Below are 18923 nucleotides of genomic sequence, written 5' to 3'. Positions count from 1 at the left end.
CATTTACAAATCTGTTTAACTTTCTGGCACCAGTTGATTAAAAAAAAAAAAGTAAATAAATAAATAAAAAGTTTTCCATCGGAGTACCCCTTTAACTTTCTGGAACCAGTTTTTTTTATTTATTTTTTTGTTTTCCACCGGAGTTCCCTTTGATAAATAAGGCTAGAGATTTGCCCATGGGTCCGAGGCATTCTTATTTGCGGATAGGCCTATTCAATTTCTTTTCCCTTTTTTTTTTTTTATAAAAAAATCGTAAAAATATGTAAATACAAAAAAAATTGTAATATTTTTATGGAAATAAAGTGTGTGGCAGAGGCTATATTCGCTGTGTATTTGTTCTTCTTCTTTCCTGCTGAACGTTTTTTGTTTTTTCCCCCCCAGTTTTCTACCTTTTACATCTGCCATAAGATTATGTGAGGGCAGGGAAGGGGTTAAATGATCTTTATTCACTTTTTTTTCCCACTTTTTTTTGCAGTGTTATAGCTCCCTTAGGGACCTATAACACTGCACACACTGATCTCTTACATTGATCAATGGTTTTGCATAGGAAACCAGTGATCGATGTTTCTGCTGTTTGACTGCTCATGTCTGGATCTCAGGCACTGAGCAGTCATTCGGCGATCGGACAGCATGGAGGCAGGCAGGCTGTCCGGCTGTCTTGTAAGCTGTTCGGGATGCGGCGATTTCGCAGCGGCTATCCCGAACAGCTCCCTGAGCTAACCGGCATGCTTTCACTTTCACTTTAGACGCAGCGTTCAACTTTGAATGCCGCGTCTAAAGGGTTAATAGCACGCGGCACCGCGATCAATGCTGCGCGCGATCAATGGCCCCGCGTTGTAGATCGGGAGCGGACTCATGACGTAACGTTACGTCATGGGTCCTTAACAGGTTAAAGGGGTACTACCGTGGAAAACTTTTTTTTTTTTTTAAATCAACTGGTGCCAGAAAGTTAAACAGATTTGTAAATAAATTCTATTAAAAAATCTTAATCCTTCCAGTACTTTTTAGGGGCTGTATACTAAAGAGAAATCCAAAAAGAAATGCATTTCCTGTGATGTCCTGACCACAGTGCTCTCTGCTGACCTCTGCTGTCCATTTTAGGAACCGTCCAGAGAAGCATATGTTTGCTATGGGGATTTTCTCCAGTTCCTAAAATGGACAGCAGAGGTCAGCAGAGAGCACTGTGGTCCGGACATCACAGGAAATGCATTTCTTTTTGGATTTCTCTTTAGTATACAGCTCCTAAAAAGTACTGGAAGGATTAAGATTTTTTTTTTTATATAGAAGTGATTTACAAATCTGTTTAACCTTCTGGCACCAGTTGATAAAAAAAAAAAAAAAAAAAAAAGTAAATAAATAAATAAAAAGTTTTCCATCGGAGTACCCCTTTAACTTTCTGGAACCAGTTTATTTTTTTAAATTTTTTTTTTTTATGTTTTCCACCAGAGTTCCCTTAAGTAAGTAAGGCTAAAGATTCGCCCATGGGTCCGAGGCATTCTTATTTGCGGATAGGCCTATTCAATTTTTTTTTTTTTTATAAAAAAATCTTAAAAATATTCTGTAAATACAAAAAAAATTGTAATATTTTTATGGAAATAAAGTGTGTGGCAGAGGCTATATTCGCTGTGTATTTTTTCTTCATATTTCCTGCTGTACGTTTTTTTTTTTTCCAGTTTTCTACCTTTTACATCTGCCATAAGATTATGTGAGGGCATTCAGGCAGCGTGCGCTCGCTGTGTATAATCTGCTTTGTGTCCTATAATCTGGTGCCAGAGGTAGGGATCGATCGATAACAAGGACACTGAAGGAGGACAGGGAAAAATACAAAGTACACCAGGCAAGATAGGACTGGATCGGCAAAAATTCGGCGGGGGCGGGGGCTGAATAGAAGTCTTTTCAGCCAAACAAAGTGTCTCCGGCTATTGCAAAACTACAACTCCCAGCATGCCCGGACAGCCAACGCAACAGTAACTCAAATAATCACTGTTTACTTACAACCAAGTTCTGCAGTATTCCTTCTCTGAACACACAACAGGGCGAACCTTGAAGCAGATGGGCTACGGCAGCAGAAGACCACATCGGGGCTGCTCCTGACAGCTAAGAACAGGAAACAGGCGACAATTCACACAGCGGTTCAGGCTGGTGGTGGTGTAATGGTGTGGGGGACATTTTATTGGTTACTTTGGGCCCCTTAGTATCAATAGTATAAACACCACAGCCTACCTGAGTATTCAAAAAAGAAGGTTGCAGCAGCACTCTTTGTAAAAAAAAATGCTGGATCCACTATCAATTTAAAAAACCTCCTGTGAAACAGGGAGGGGTGCACGGCTACAGAGGGTGCCACATGGATCCATTATCAATTTAAGGGTACGTTCCCACCTGGCGTATTTGCTGCGTATTTGCTGCTGTGTATTTTATTTTCCCATTGAAGTCAAGGGGTAGGAAAATATGCAGCAGCAAATACGCAGCAAATACGCAGCAAAATACGCCAGGCGGGAATGCACCCTAAAAAAAAAACTCCTGTGATACAGGGAGGGGTGCACGGCTACAGAGGGTGCCACATGGATCCACTATCAATTAAAAAAAAACTCCTGTGAAACAGGGAGGGGTGTACGGCTACAGAGGGTGCCACATGGATCCATTATCAATTTAAGGGTACGTTCCCACCTGGCGTATTTGCTGCTGTGTATTCTATTTTCCCATTGAAGTCAAGGGGTAGGAAAATACGCAGCAGCAAATACGCAGCAAAATACGCCAGGTGGGAATGCACCCTAAAAAAAACTCCTGTGAAACAGGGAGGGGTGCACGGCTACAGAGGGTGCCACATGGATCCACTATCAATTTAATTTATCTGTAGCCGTGCACCCTTCCCTGTTTCACAGGAGGTTTTTTTTTAATTGATAGTGGATCCAGCATGTCACCCAGTCAGAGGCCATATGCCCAGCAGAGGTGAGTGGAATGAGTGTTAGGGTCCCATCCGAAATGAGGCCACCACGGCGTGGTAGATGGGGGACACGTGTTGATCAAAAAGTGCGCTAAAAGCCTCAATTTTTTGACCAAGAGTGCTGCTGCAACCTTCTTTTTTGTATACGCTGTATTTACTACAGCAGCGTGCACCCGTGTATTAGGTAGTTGTGCCGGCTATTTCTCTTTTTGTTTTTGCTGCCTCCCTGAATATTGTTACTCACCATGTCCATCCCTTCATGACCACAAGGGGAGCTTTATCAAAATTTGTGTAGAAGAAGAGCAGTGCTGTTGCCCATGGCAACCAATCAGATCTTACTTTCATTGTTTACAGGCCTCTTTAAAAATGAAAGCAGCAATCTGATTGGTTGCTACGGGCAACTGCACCGCACTTCCTCTGCACAGGATAAATCTCCCCCCACGGTCCCTGAGAAAAAGAATAACTCCTAAAATGACCCTGTCTACATGACAATACCAGACTGGGCCAAAATAACATTATCTAGCAATAAGACCGCCATTGTGCCCACATAAGCTTAGGCAGCTTTCACACTATGAGCATTCATCCGGCTGTATAAATATTCATCCGTTAAGACCCATTATCCCTCATGTATGGCCAAACACCTCTGCCTACAGACTCCCACAGCCGGGACTACTACTGCTCCCATCATGGAACAGACTTGTTTCCATGATGGGAGTAGTAATTCCCCGGCTGCAGGAGTCTCTAGACAGCTGGGGAGGCTACATTAGTGCTTGTACTACTACCCCCATCATGGAACAGAGTCTGTTCCATGATGGGGGTTGTAGTACAGGGGCTGAGGGATTGATCACACCGGGTTTCACTTCTGAGACCCTGATTCGATCAGAAATTATTAAGCAGGGGAGCGGGCGGCATGCTCCGCAACCCTGCGATGTATGGTGTGTTTTAACTCTCATTTTGGAATCCCCGCTGGGAGCCCTGAATGGCCGGTACTGAGGAGCCAATCAGGGCTCTCAGCAAGAGATTGAAAAATGAACTTTGGGATTAGCAGGGGCCATATCTAAATTAAAAGCTCTGTGGGGGGCAAGATATATAGCGCTGCAGAGGGGGCAGATATATAGCCTATATATCTAGCCCCCCAGCAGCGCATTAGATAGGACCCCCGCCGGTGCATAAAATATATACCCCCGCAGCGCATGTGTATGCTTCTATATACCTATGCCACTGCAACGCTATATGTGAAAAGCATTCTAGCAGCAGCATCGGCCGCCCGACGCTGCTGATCGAAATACTTTTCATACATAGTGCTGTAGTGGTATATGTATATAGAAGCGCTGTGGGGGGCAGATAACGCTATTTGTCTGCCCCCCCCCCAGCTCTTCTATATACACATGCCCCTGCCGCCGTATGAATGAAAAGTATTTCTGTTAGCAGCGCATAGAGCCGTCTCCCAGCACTATGTGCTGCTAATAGAAATACCTTTCATTCATATGGCAGCAGGTGTATATGTATATAGAAGCACTGGGGGGGGGCAGACATATAGCGTTATCTGCCCCCCCAGTGTTTCTATATACATATACACCTGCTGCCATATGAATGAAAGGTATTTCTATTAGCAGTGGATAGTGCTGGGAGCCGGCTCTATGCGCTGCTAATAGAAATACCTTTCATTCATATGGCAGCAGGGGTATATGTATATAGAAACACTGGGGGGGGGGGGGGGGGGGGGGCAGACATATAGCGTTATCTGCCCCCCCAGTGTTTCTATATACATATACCCCTGCTGCCATATGAATGAAAGGTATTTCTATTAGCAGTGGATAGTGCTGGGAGCCGGCTCTATGCGCTGCTAATAGAAATACCTATCATTCATATGGCAGCAGGGGTATATGTATATTGAAGCACTGGGGGGGGGGGGGGCAGACATATAGCGTTATCTGCCCCCCCAGTGTTTCTATATACATATACCCCTGCTGCCATATGAATGAAAGGTATTTCTATTAGCAGTGGATAGTGCTGGGAGCAGACTCTATGCGCTGCTAATAGAAATACCTTTCATTCATATGGCAGCAGGTGTATATGTATATAGAAGAGCATGTGAGGGCACATATACATGTGCTGCGGGGGTATATATTTAATGCGCCGGCGGGGGGTATATATTTAATGCACCAGCGGGTATATATTAAATGTGCAGGCGGGGGTCATATCTAATGCGCTGCTGGGGGGCTAGATATATAGGCTATATGTCTGCCCCCCCCTCCTCTACAGCGCTATATATCTTACCCCCCCACAGTGCTCTTTGGCCCCTGCTCCTCTCAAAGTTCATTTTTCAATCTCTCGCTGAGAGCCCTTACCGGCCATTCAGGGCTCCCTGCGGGGGATTCAAAAATGGAAGTTAAAACACACTGATACATCGCAGGGTTGCGGAGCATGCCGCCCGCACCCCTGCTTAATAACTTTTGATCGCATCGGGTCTCAGAAGTGAAACCCGCTGCGATCAATCCCTCAGCCCCTGTACTACAACCCCCATCATGGAACAGACTCTGTTCCATGATGGGGGTTGTAGTACAAACACTAATCTAGTGTGCAGACTCCCGCAGCCCCCGGGGAATTACTACTCCCATCATGGAAACAAGTCTGTTCCATGATGGGAGTAGTAGTAGTCCTCCCTCAGCACTGCAGGAGTCTGCTGATGTCACCTCTTCTGAGCATGCTCAGAAGTAATAACGGATACAATAAACTGTGTGCAAACGGATGACACAAAGGCTCATCCGTCGGCCATAGACTTCAATGTTAAAAATAACGGCCGTTAATTTACCCGTTTCTTGCGACGGAAGAAAAATGAGTGCATGTGCCGCTATTTCTTCCGTCACAACTAACGGCGGTTATTCATGACGGACTATAACGGGTCATAAGGGGTAATCAAAAAATCACATAGGGGGAGATTTATCAAAACCCGTCCAGAGGAAAAGTTGCCGAGTTGCCCATAGCAACCAATCAGATCGCTGCTTTCATTTTTCGCAGGCCTCTTATAAAATGAAAGGAGCGATCTGATTGGTTGCTATGGGCAACTGCACCACTCTTCCTCCACACAGGGTTAGTAACTGGACCTTTTACTTTTCAAATAATACAGTGTAAAAGTAATATTACCGCCTAGTGCGGAGATGACAATACAATTAAAGCGTTACTGTCATTTACCAAAACTTTTGACAGGTCACAGAGACATGTAAAAGATATGTCACCTCAACATACCACAACACATCACATATGTCCCATAAATCCCCAAATTTAGGAGACATACTGTATGTGGTATATTAGGCTTCATAGTATTTGCGCGTGTACTTGGACGTATTTCGGGTGGGGCGGATACTTTTGACCATATTTGCTCGGTCTGTACCCCACATAGCACCATACACTATTTAAGTGGTCTTCAACCTGCAGACCTCCAGATGTTGCAAAACTACAACTCCCAGCATGCCCGGACAGCCGTTGGCTGTCCGGGCATGCTGGGAGTTGTAGTTTTGCAACATCTGGAGGTCCGCAGGTTGAAGACCACTGCTTTACAGGCTAAAGGCTGTGTCGGGGCATGCTGGGAGTTGTAGTTTTGCAACATCTGGAGGTCCGCCGGTTGGAGACCACTGCACTATATAATCCAGGTGTCCTTGTTGTATTGGAATCACTGGTTCTCCACACCTCCTGGTGCTGAAGGGCAATTTATTTTATCTAGTAATAATAAAAGTTACTCTTTAATAAGAGCCACACTACATTCTGTGAAAGCTCACACTACTTCCCCAACTTTCCCAGTCTCCTGAATGATTAAGCAACTGCGGTGTCCCGGTACCGTATGGTATACCGTACCTTGTATGGTGGTCCCCAAAGCCAGAGTTACTCTGTTCCGGTTGGGTCCTCCTGGTGGGATAGCCCCTAGTCACCTCTTTCTTCTTTAATTTTGTGATGTTTGTGTGTGTATATTTAATTGTGTATATAGTGTCGCAGGACCTTCGGTCATGTGACTAATGTTAATTTCCTTAGGGTATACTAAAGGACCTTCCTAGGTCACGTGTGTGGTCACATGGTTAGACCATAATCCCTTGTGTAAAGTGACTGACAGATGGTATGGACCAATGAGCTCAAGGCCAGCCCCTGCCCATATAAGGGAGCTGCCAGCCAATCCTCGCTCTCTTGGGTTCCGGACTAGCAGAGAGGAGAGATCCGTGCAACTTACAAAGACAAGACCAGGCCGAAGCCTGATAATACCGCAACTTACCAAACCGTGAGTTACAATACAACTCCCCGCTAAAGTCTGCATGACTGCTGGTCCTAAACTCAATCCCCTAAATCCAGCAAAACAGCGCATATAATTCTCCTGAGCTTAAAACTCACAAGGTCCCAACCAACTGTCAGGATCCTAATAGACTCTTATTATACAAAGACTGTTCCTATTTAACTCTGCATAAAACCTGCAGTAAAAGTTCCGACAGTTTTCTGAAACCTCCGGTTGTGGACAATCATTTATTATACCTCCCTATCGCTTTTGGGACGGGTGGCGATAGGACAAGCATATACAGAGGAGCCCTCACCCTGGCATCACAAGTGATAAGGGTTAAACAAGCACCCTTTAGTTGTCGCACTGGAGGGTATTGTGTAACACTGCTATCCTGGCACTGGATCGTATTGTCACTTTATACACACAATATCTGCCACACAGATTTCCCAGTCTCCTAATGAGCTCCAATATGGCTATGTGATAAGCTTGTGGGGGTGTAGGGTATATGGGGTGTAGCTGTGCAGTGACTAAAGTGTGTTTGGTTAACCCTTAACACTCGTGATGCCAGGGTGAGGGCTCCTCTTTATATATTTGTCCTATCGCCACCTGTCCCAAGAGCGATAGGGAGGGATAATAAATGATTGTCCACAACTGGAGGTTTTCAGAAAACTGTCAGAACTTTTGCTGCAGCTTTTATGCAACATTAATCAGGAACAGTCTTTGTACAAGAGTATATTAAGATCCTGACAGTTGGTTGGGACCGTGAGTTCTGAGCTTAGAAAAGGAATAAGTGCTGTTCCACTGGATTTAGGGGATTTGAGTTTAGGTCCAGCGCTCACACTAGCTTTAGCGGGGATTGATATCGTGACTCACGATTAGATTCAGGCTGAGGCTGGCAGGCTTCAGGCCTAAGCTTGTCTTTGTAAGTTGCACGGATCACTTCTCTCTCTCTCCACTAGTCCGGAACCCAAGAGATAACGCTGCTGGCTTTGCAGCTCAGGAGCAAGAGAGCAAGAGGACAAGAGAGCGAGGATTGGCTGGCAGCTCCCTTATATGGGCAAGGGCTGGCCTTGAGCCCATTGGTCCATACCATCTGTCATTCACTTTACAAGGAATTATGGTCTAACCATATGACCACACACGTGACCTAGGAAGGTCCTTCAACATACCTTACTAGAATTAACATTAGTCATGTGACCTAAGGTCCTGTGACACTATATAGACAATTAAATATACAATTATTTATACATGCAAACATCATAGAATTGAAGAAGGTAGAGACGACTAGGGGCTATCCCACCAGGGGGACCCCACTGGAATGTAGTAACTCTTACTTTGGGGACCACCATACAAGGTACGGTATACTATATGGTACCGGGATACCACAAACCCCCTTACTGAAAATAACTCAGCCTCGATGTCCATCCCCTAAGGCAGAGGGACGAAGTGCAACAATTGTGTTTTTTTCTACAGTCCTGGGCATAGTCTTTCAATTGTCCATTATTCAGGCTGTATGAACGCAATAAAATAGTCTTTGCATATGATGTTCTTGCAAGCGCTGAATAATTTTTATTTACTATATATTAGTGTTTTTTTTTTCAAACTTTATATACACTTTGATGTACATACATGAGTACTGATAAACTCACGAACAGGATTGCATTGTTCATGAATTTAGTAACAGGATGACATTATAAGACATTAGATACATCCTAACACTTTTACTTACTTTATTTCCTATTAACTGACTAGAAATATTATACCAGCTATCATAAATATCACTTGATATTTTTATTTACCACATTTGTTACCTGTCTAGTACACTGAAGTTATATTGGCTTGCCTGTGGCTATCTACCAATAACTAGCTACTAGGGTCCATTGGCTACATGCTCCTATCCCCAGAACTCAACAGATAAACCTTACCTAGGTTACCTTTTGAATACGTGTATACACTTAGGCTTACAGGAGCGCCTTCTGGCCAGGAAGAGCATCCTGAACACGTAAAGAGAACAAAGTTAGTGTACACAACAGTGGCAGGAATTGAATAATGACATAAGCTACAATCCCTTAAAGTTTTGTTTCTTTGTTTACTTAGAATGTGAGATATATTTTTGTTTTGTTTAGCGTATTAAGTTATAGTGAGGTAGTTACACTAAAGTGATTATTTGATGTACTATGTGTACATGAATTATGTGAAGAGTCAGTCTTGGTATCTTAAGGGTAGGTTACCCTGAGTAGACCTTTGAGGACGTGTTAGTGATGGGTGACAGGAATGTTACTCCCAGAGGAGCTGAGAGAGCCACCTACTTACAACTACTACAACACCTGATATTTTGTGTACACGTGTACAGAGTGAAATTTTCCGTGTATAAGAACCATTTAAATTTAGTTCGACCTGAAAACAACATTTATTAGAAGTAGGGTTCAGGTGCATTCACCTGATAAGTGCAATTAGGCAAGGAAATAATATATTACTCTTGGATTATGTACAGTTAAATAGACGCGCAAGGATCCTCAGTCCAGCTGCACTAGGAGTCCATACAACATGCTTGGTGGGTGCAGAAATAACTTGAACTGTCTTAGCAAAGTTCTTCTAGGTACTTTCTTAAACAATTCCAACAGTCTGTGCAGACGAAATTAAGACAAAATAAAAATCAAACAAAATAAAAATCAAATTAGGATCAAGCATGAAGGTTAACCCTTTAAAAGAAGCTCTTTCATCGTCCAGCTCCTCTTGCAGAGCCCCTGCCCCTCTTGACTTCAGAATTGGGCAAGGGATTGACGTTGGTGTCCCACACCACATTTGAAAAGGTAGAGTGGGTCACTGTAGTTAATGGCCACTGCTGAAGATGCCAGTGGTAGAATGGTTGGTGCCGGGTGGTGTGGCCAAACCTCCTCAGTAGGAATAGGCCGCGACACTGTTTGTGCCCGCAGTTTCGGCCAAACCTCCTCAGTAGGAGTAGGCCTGGGTACATCACTGAAGATGGAGGTATCCGGCTGCTGCTGTAGAGTCTCCTTTTCTGTAGGAGCAGGCCATTTTGAACTTAGCTTAAAGGGGTTCTCCTCCCAATCATCTGAAGGGAAATACTGGAATGGAAGCTGGGTTGGAGCTGCCCAATCTCCTCGCAGGCCCCGGACAGGTGTATATTTTACTATCTCTCCCACCTCCAGAGAATGGAACTTCTTGTCAAGGTAAGGCCTCTGTACAGCTCGCCAGTTTACGAGGATGGTATAGCCGGTGTGGCAATCAGTGAGGGTACCATAACCTCTGACCTTGTCGAACTTGGCCACCGTGGCAAGGCGGTGCTCTAAAGGCTTCTCCCCTTCTCGGGAATAGTCCCACATACGGATAAAGAGTGCTTCAAATTCTTTGGTGTTTCGCTCGTAGCGAATCCTCTCTTCATAAGGCAAATGAACATGCTTGGGGGAATAAAGGTCTCTGTGTTGGGCCTTTCGTTTCTCTATCAATTCGGTCATTTCGGCCTCCTGACGGGCCCTTTCCCTCTGCACTGTGGGAACCGGTGGGAGTGGATTCCCAGGAAGGGGTTCAAGAACATCATGCATATGTTGAATCAATTCTGGTTCATCCCCGAATGTCCATTTAGGCAAACGTGGCGAGCGCGGTCGTGCACTCGGCAAACTTAAACCAGACAGAGGTACTTCTGGTTCTGGGCTGGAGGAGGAAGAGAAGGCAGCTTCTGGTGGGGTACTTACAGAAGATTCCTCTGTCGGAATCTCAGCCCATGAACCCCATGTCCGGTGGTGAGGGGACAATCTCACCGGTGAAGAGGCTCCAGGTGTCCCAGCAAATTCTCCCGGAGCAGTGTCCGGCCGGTCGTTGTCATCTTCGGGCAGCGGGGAAAGATTGCAGGCCCCCTCCGCATCCAACGATAACTGCTGCAGACGGTCAGCAAGGTCTTGGAATAGTTGGGCTGTGACCGCCACAACTTTCCTCTGCTCCGGTGCCATCTTGGAACTCTCACCGCGTGGAACGCTGCTCTCCACCATGTCTGTACACTCCATCTCTTCCTCGTGCAGACTGAAGAGGTCGCTGTGTATGGCTCCTTTTATAGTGGGCTTCTCCAAAATGGCTGCCGGCCGGAAGGACATCATCGGTTCAGCCCCGACTTCCGGTCCCCCGGCAAACAACAGCAGTGAATCTAAGTTCCCCTTTGGCTGTGAAACATTAACCGACACATTAACTTGGTAGCCACGCCCAGGGGCGGGTCGCCGGCACAGCGCAGGCTTTTTTCGCGCGCTTCTCCGGCAGCAAATTAACTCTTGCAGCGCTGACCGGACCAGAGGATCGCAGCATGTATTCATTTCGTACTTTACACATCCTTGAAGCCAATAAATATTCGCCTCCCGCCTTACTTTTCGCATGCCCTCCTTGCACGCAACACAACACACACAGTCCTGTACACTTAAATAGTGGTTTACAGCACATACAAGGTACGGTATACTATACGGTACCGGGACATCACACAATTCCATCCAGTGCCAGGATAGCAGTGTTATACAATACCATCCAGTGCCAGGATAGTGTAATGTCCAGTACAGGATATACACCTGTACAGTACTTAGGCCCTATCAGGTTGAGTCCCTCATTGTCCTAGGGGCTCTCCTGCAGCATCTCCCCCATAGTATTAAAGGAGATATCTAGTGCTGAAAAACGTATCCCCTATCCTAAGGATAGGGGATGAGTTTCAGATCGCGGGGGGTCAAACTGCTGGGGCTCCCGCGATCCCCTGTATGGGGCCCTGGCTTGCTGGCCAGATAGCGGCTGTCCACCATCGCAAGTAGCAGCGGCCATAGCGTTGTATTGAGGGGGCATGTCAGCCTCCGCTTTGTAAGGTGTCAACACGCCCCCTTCCCGTGGGCTGCCGAGGCCCCTTACAGGAGCTCACGCGGGGCCCTAGCGGTCGGCCCCTCGCGATCTGAAACCTGTTATGTATAGTGTTGTAAATTTAGCGCATAATGTTATGTATAGGTATATAAACTATAAAAGGACCTTTAAGGACCTCTGGAGGTATCACCTGTTATGTTCACGAGGTGTTATGTTATGTTACCCAGAGAGCACCAATTGACCACCTGACCTGCAGCTTGACCTATGGGCTTCTTGCTCAGCCCTCCTTTATAAGAGGGGGGGGGGTGCATTACAATCTCTCTCTTACACCATCACTCCTGCTGAGGAACAGCAAAGCACAGACTTCACAGATCCTGTGTCCAGTCCACCTGGAGGCCATAAAGCCTGCACACCAGTCACATTGTCGGTAAGTCAACTCAACTATGTCTGCTGTCTCTACCAAAGTCAAGTCACTAGTCAAGTCAATTATAGTCAGTGTGGCTGTATTGAAGTCTGACCCAAAAGTACTGCAAGTCCCATCAAGCTGCAAGGCCCTTTCTGTGTTACTGGTCGAATTTCTGGGATTCTGGCCTAGCTGTAAAGACTTTAACAACTGTCTAACCTCAGTAAAGCGACCTTTAGCCCTTACCTGATCTTGGACTATTATTGCCCTGCCTAACCTTAGTATAGCGGTGCTACCGTTCGGGTGGTTACCAGAAAAAACACTCTGGCGTCACGAACATTAGGGGTTAATCACACCTTGCCCCTGGGCTTTACCATCTGCCCCATCCACCTACACCCTTCACACCCCGTGATCACACCACAACTTTGGCATCACCACAACTTTGGCATCACCACAACTTCGGCATCACGAACAGGATATGGGTGTGTGCCTCAATCATAAAGCCGCAAGTCCACCCCCCTAGTCTGAACTGTGTCCAAAGTAAATTGCATGCAGTTGCGAAAAAGTTTGTGCCAGAAGATTGTACGGGACTTTGTCATTGTAATGTGTTATTGCCGTGGCGCTGTTAAAGTAGAGGAGGAGGTGAAGAAAACTGTGTTGTTTATTGTTGAAAAGTAGGTGAAAGTTAAATTGACAAGATCAAAACAAGATGTGCAAGATCAGAACGGAGGCCATGTTGTGCGCCAAAATGTCTGCTGTACCTGCAAGTGTTAACCCGATGGTCGAGAAGCACTCAATAGGTTCCCACCAGAGCCAGCACCTGGGCATGGAGATCATGTTGCTGTGGCCAGTCCCAAGTGGAACTTGAAAGGTCCACCCCTTGTTGCCAGGGGGGCCAAAGAAGAGGATGCACCGCTGAGTTGCTTCCGGTCCCAGGCCCTGCTGACGACGTCCTTCTGGCTGGCGGCCATCTTGTCGGAGACCAATATAAGAAGCAACGCGGAACCTGACCTCTTCAGTTTTCCTGAAGAGCTGGCGAGGAGCGAGAATATGGCAGAGTCGCAGAAATCCACGTGTGCCGAGAGTCCCAGGATGGAACCAGAGCCTGTTGCCGAGGGGACCAAAGCAGGAAGATCCCTGGACACAGCCATGCAACGAATCCCGGTAGCTGGTCCCGGCTCCGGAGATCCCGGTCAAGTACCCGCTACAGCACAGGCTCTGCAGACAACAACGAGCGCAAGTCAGTCGCTGATGCCAACGCTCGCAAGTCAGTCTCCAGTACCGGTGGTGAGTTGCAGTAACCCCTTAGTCCCCAACAGTGTTCCCGGGTACTTGTCATCATGTGGGGTAGTGCCATTCCGGGCAGCCCAGTCAGACTAGGCCGCTGCAGCATAGTGCCAAGCATCTTAAAGGGCCAAGTCTACACCCTTTAGTGTCCAGTAGAGCTCTTGGAGAGACACCACCTGGAGGTCCCAGCCAGCCCTGACCAAGCCCTTGCAGGAACCCCCTAAGCCTCTTAATGGACCAGCACACCCAAATCCTCTTAAAGAGACAGCACACTCAATTCCTCTTAAAGAGACAGCGCACTCAATTCCTCTTAAAGAGACAGCGCACTCAATTCCTCTTAAATAGACAGCACACTCAAATCATCTTAATGCTCAGTCTCGCAACCCTAGATTCATATCCCAACCTAGAGCCCAGTCCGACAGGCGAGGCTGGGAAAGAAAGTTGTCAAAGTAACTTGTGTACAGTAAAATTCACCAGACTTGATCGTATTGATCTTGTGTGTGCAAGCACAAACGTTTGTTGTTTCAGGTTCTACAGTAACGTTCAAGCACAGTACTTGATGGACTTGTCAAGAAAAGTTTTTGCAGTAACCAAGCTGGTAAGTGTTGTGTCCAGCTTTGGCCGAGAGACTCCTTAGGCACAGGAGATTTGACCTGAACTCTATAATGCATGTGGACTACTGAGAAATACACGGATAGTCGTGTAAATATTCCAAAGTAATATATTTTTGTTGTTACTGTGTAACAAAGGGTTATGGTCTTGTACTAAAATGTTTATGTTCCTACATTATAACTGCTATGATCTAATAAAATGTATATAAGTTGTTGTACACCAAAAGTCATAGTGTACAGTATTTTCTTTGATGTCTGGTTACTTTCTTATAGGGGTTGTCCTGAACCAATCAAGAGAAGCAACATTTCACCCCATCGCCAGCTTTGAGTACAGTAAACAGAAAAGTCATGTACTAAACATAGTCACCGGTATACATAAAGTACACATAAAAGTCAAGTACACATAAAGTACACCTGTTTCATGTACAGTAGGACTGTAACACTCACAACCACACAGTCCACAGAAATGCCATATGTCACTAATGTCAAATGTGATACTTCTTGAGTCCTCGTGCTCAGGATGCTTTCCTGGCCAGAAGGTATTACTGATACTTACAGAGGCACGTAATAAAAGTCAAAGGTAATAGAATGTCAAATGTTATCTACAAAAATTTCTAGCATAAGAAAAATGTCTAGCATTAAATATAACTTGTGTTCTGGGGAGAAGTGTGTAATGCCAAGGGACCCCAGTAGCCAAGGCATTGGGCAGAGAGCCTCCGACAACCCAATCCGCCAAATGTCTAGTAATGTATAAAGTATTGTCATGCATAGTCAACTGTCAGTAATAGTCATAGTCCTTATTCTCCAGTAATCTCTGTTCTCCGTTGAGCAAAATTCATCAGAGCATGTATAGACATTTATGAACAATTATGCAAAGATTCTATTGTGTTGTCAGATTCTTAAACCAAACCACAACCTGGAAATGGACGTTAATTGCAATTCCCCAGGACTGCATTTGGCCCCAATGCTGCTTCGACCCTCAATCCTGACAGGACCCTTCGTCAGGGGTGACTTCTGTTAAGTAGGGGGGTTTGTAATGTCCCAGTACAGGATATACTCCTGTACAGTACTTAGGCCCTGTCAGGTTGAGTACTCATTGTCCTCATCTAGTGCCAGGATAGCAGTGCTATACAATACCATCCAGTGCCAGGATAGCAGTGCTATAAAATACCATCCAGTGCCAGGATAGCAGTGCTATAAAATACCATCCAGTGCCAGGATAGCAGTGTTATACAATACCATCCAGTGCCTGGATAGCAGTGTTATACAAAACCATCCAGTGCCAGGATAGCAGTGTTATACAATACCATCCAGTGCCTGGATAGCAGTGTTATACAAAACCATCCAGTGCCAGGATAGCAGTGTTATACAATACCATCCAGTGCCAGGATAGCAGTGTTATACAATACCATCCAGTGCCAGGATAGCAGTGCTATACAATACCATCCAGTGCCAGGATAGCAGTGTTATACAAGAGGCATGCCACTACACAGGGAGCCCAGTCAGGACACCATAAATCAATTATTGTGGACATGAGTAAGGCCCGAGCGTGCACTGAAACGCGTTGACCTGTTGTAGACACCCTTGAATAAAAGTCCTGTGTATCTGTTGGCGGACCTGAAGTCTTTCTGCAATCTTCGATACAGTAGTGCTCGATCTAGACCCCTTGTTTGCCATTTCCCCCTATTATATACAGTATAACCTCACAGATAACAGCGTTATAAAGATCTTAAATAATACCACCACACAGTGCCCCAAAGAGAAGTGTTAAACAGTGTATAAATAATGCTACTATACAGTGCCCGAATACTATCGCCACAAAATTTCATCAGGGATGTCTAGTAAGGTCCTACTATTCTGCAGAGTTCTCAGTAATCCATAGTACTCCCCCATATATATATATATATATATATATATATATATATACAGTATATCGTTATCATATAGCCCTACAGTTAACCACATTATGAATTGTACGGAATGACGCACTCATCTCTGCTACATCTAGTAAAGTGAAATGTTCTGGCAGCGTTTATGGCTTTATAGTAATGGTGTATAGTTATAGGAAGTCGTCTGCCTAATGTGCAGGTACATTACACCGACGATCACTGGCAGCAGACGTCCAAGGGTTACATGTGTGTAAAGGACGTATGAGGGCAGAGTGCAAAAGTGCAGCCTTATAGCCATAGGAGACATGGGCAGAGAAGGGAAGCGGAGGAACAAAAATTCCAAATTGTGGAGGAAATTGGAGCCACAGCGATTTAAGGTATTATAGTGTGGTGGTCCAGTACGGGAAGTGTTACCCCGTACTCTTGCTGCCCTGTCCGGCAGCCTCCCTTCAGTGTCCCCTGGGCGATCTGCTGTGAAACCACAACTCCCAGCATGTCCTGACAGAATACTATCTGCTGTGAAACCACAACTCCCAGCATGTCCTGACAGGTGACTATCTGCTGTAAAACCACAACTCCCAGCATGTCCTGACAGGTGACTATCTGCTGTGAAACCACAACTCCCAGCATGTCCTGACAGAATACTATCTGCTGTGAAACCACAACTCCCAGCATGTCCTGACAGGTGACTATCTGCTGTAAAACCACAACTCCCAGCATGTCCTGACAGGTGACTTTATGCTGTAAAACCACAACTCCCAGCATGTCCTGACAGGTGACTATCTGCTGTAAAACCACAACTCCCAGCATGTCCTGACAGGTGACTATCTGATGTAAAACCACAACTCCCCGCATGTCCTGACAGGTGACTATCTGCTGTAAAACCACAACTCCCGGCATGTCCTGATAGGTGACTATCTGCTGTAAAACCACAACTCCCAGCATGTCCTGACAGGTGACTATCTGCTGTAAAACCACAACTCCCAGCATGTCCTGACAGGTGACTATCTGCTGTAAAACCACAACTCCCAGCATGTCCGGACAGGTGACCATCTGCTGTAAAAACACAACACCCAGCATGCCCTGACAGGTGACTATCTCCTGTAAAACCACAACTCCCAGCATGTCCAGACAGGTGACCATCTCCTGTAAAACCACAACTCCCCGCATGTCCTGACAGGTGACTATCTGCTGTAAAACCACAACTCCCGGCATGTCCTGATAGGTGACTATCTGCTGTAAAACCACAACTCCCAGCATGTCCTGACAGGTGACTATCTGCTGTAAAACCACAACTCCCAGCATGTCCTGACAGGTGACTATCTGCTGTAAAACCACAACTCCCAGCATGTCCGGACAGGTGACCATCTGCTGTAAAAACACAACACCCAGCATGCCCTGACAGGTGACTATCTCCTGTAAAACCACAACTCCCAGCATGTCCAGACAGGTGACCATCTCCTGTAAAACCACAACTCCCAGCATGTCCGGACAGGTGACCATCTGCTGTAAAACCACAACACCCAGCATGTCCAGACAGGTGACTATCTCCTGTAAAACCACAACTCCCAGCATGTCCTGACAGGTGACTATCTGCTGTGAAACCACAACTCCCAGCATGTCCTGACAGGTGATTATCTGCTGTAAAACCACAACTACCAGCATGTCCTGACAGGTGACTATCTTCTGTGAAACCACAACTCCCAGCATGTTCTGACATGTGACTATCTGCTGTGAAACCACAACTCCCAGCATGTCCTGACAGGTGACTATCTGCTGTAAAACCACAACTCCCAGCATGTCCTGACAGGTTACTATCTGCTGTTAAACCACAACTCCCAGCATGTCCTGACAGGTTACTATCTGCTGTAAAACCACAACTCCCAGCATGTCCTGACAGGTTACTATCTGCTGTTAAACCACAACTCCCAGCATGTCCTGACAGGTGACTATCTGCTGTAAAACCACAACTCCCAGCATGTCCTGACAGGTGACCATCTGCTGTAAAACCACAACTCCCAGCATGTCCAGACAGGTGACTATCTGCTGTAAAACCACAACTCCCAGCATGTCCTGACAGGTGACTTTATGCTGTAAAACCACAAATCCCAGCATGTCTTGACAGATAAGTATCTGCTGTTAAACCACAACTCCCGGCATGTCCTGACAGGTGATTATCTGCTGTGAAACCACAACTCCCAGCATGTCCTGACAGGTGACTTTCTGCTGTTAAACCACAACTCCCAGCATGTCCTGACATTTGACTATCTGCTGTAAAACCACAACTCCCAGCATGTCCTGACAGGTGACTATCTGCTGTAAAACCACAACTCCCAGCATGTCCTGACAGGTGACTATCTGCTGTAAAACCACAACTCCCAGCATGTCCTGACAGGTGACTATCTGCTGTAAAACCACAACTCCCAGCATGCCCTGCCGGGCATGCTGGGAGTTGTGGTTTCACAGCAAATAGTCACTTGTCGGGGCATTGCCCTGACAGGTGATGTCTATGGTGATGGAAACAAAGGGGTTAAACGTCAGCCTGTTCCTGGGTCACAGTCCTTGTAGTCCATCAGTAAAAGGAGCAAAGTTCAGAGCATCAGATGGAGAGATATAGGAAGGTGCTCAGTGCTGAACAACACACACAGTGCGGCTATACACAGCACCGCCGCGCCAT

The sequence above is a fragment of the Hyla sarda genome, chromosome 4 (assembly GCF_029499605.1).
Source record: "Hyla sarda isolate aHylSar1 chromosome 4, aHylSar1.hap1, whole genome shotgun sequence".
In the NCBI taxonomy this organism is placed as follows: Eukaryota; Metazoa; Chordata; class Amphibia; order Anura; family Hylidae; genus Hyla; species Hyla sarda.
This window is presented reverse-complemented; position numbering follows the sequence as displayed.